Source organism: Penaeus monodon, chromosome 22, assembly GCF_015228065.2.
Source record: "Penaeus monodon isolate SGIC_2016 chromosome 22, NSTDA_Pmon_1, whole genome shotgun sequence".
Lineage (NCBI taxonomy): Eukaryota > Metazoa > Arthropoda > Malacostraca > Decapoda > Penaeidae > Penaeus > Penaeus monodon.
Window position 1 is genome coordinate 780,067 of NC_051407.1, and position 1,184 is coordinate 781,250.

The 1,184-nt window shown below is 31.3% G+C and overlaps 1 protein-coding gene across 1 annotated transcript in view; it reads left to right on the plus strand.

Annotated features, from left to right (window-relative positions):
- The window catches only part of LOC119586800 (differentially expressed in FDCP 8 homolog A-like), a gene marked incomplete in the record, with an annotated part of 25,665 nt that overhangs the window by 12,275 nt on the left and 12,206 nt on the right, over window positions 1-1,184 (plus strand).

A 1,184-nucleotide genomic window follows, 5' to 3' on the forward strand; every position in this document is an offset into this window, starting at 1 on the left:
TGTTTTAGTTCAGTGGTTCTGAAGATGCATTTGGAGTTGCAATGACTCTGTGGAGAGATAATGTCCAGAGACTTTATAGAGGAAGAAGGGACCATAGTCTAATTCCTGAAAGTGGACATTGGAAACATAAATATTAACTGTTAATTCTTGTAAGAAAATTATCTGAGAGTAGTAACACAAATCGTTAGCTAAACAGTGAATTTCTGTTCAATTACTGCATGTCAGATGCTGTCTAATCAGCAGTTGCACTGTTATGTTTGTCAGGGACATTGATTTGCATGAGCATAAGGAATCAGAATTTCAGCAAACTCTCTGTATCATGTAATTATTTATACATTGTTAAAATTAAATTATTAAAATTTTATGTTTCTTTTGCAATGCTAATTGCAGTTGGTGGAGTTGACTTATTTTGTATGATATCAGCAGCAAGAGCCAAACTCATTAATATTAATGTCTGGCTTTATAATCTAATTTGTGCTTTACTACTCCATTCATCAAATTTAGGCATAGTAATCAACATAAGTCTTGTCTTAATGCTTTATGTTTGTTGAAAATTTACCTGTATCTTCTGTTTTCTGCCTGTTATGCTTATTTTAATCTTTTCTTCATTTGCTTATGGTTTGTCCTTGTAGTGTATAAAATATTTGGTCTGCCTGTTGTATAATATACCATGATAGATGTACCTCTAGTATAATACAGCGTATCTAATATACTCTTCATAGCATAACATTTTATATTCTTTTGGTATAGTAAAACCTATTCAATGTGTTTTGTCCTTAATGCTGTACATAGTCACAGCATCTATGACTATATGATTCTGTAAGTTCTAACAGTTTTTGACTTTGTCTTCAGTAGGGTCTTTGAAACTGAGTCTGCTTTTTTCATCTTTTTCCTTCATTTATGTCCTTCTGTTATCTTGAGTGGAATCCATCAAACATCTTACTGTTTTTTTCCTCCTGTAAAACCAAGTTCGGATACAAAATTGTAGCATCTCCATTTTGCGAATATTGCAAATGTCAAAACATTACTGGTCTTGGAGATATTAGGATTAAATCTTGAAAATCTTTTCTTTAATCTGATTATTGGACATACTAAAAATCTGATCCACACATTATATGTGAATATATTTCAGTGTTTATGGATTGGAATAAAGTTAAATATTTACAGTGTGTTATGGAATGTCT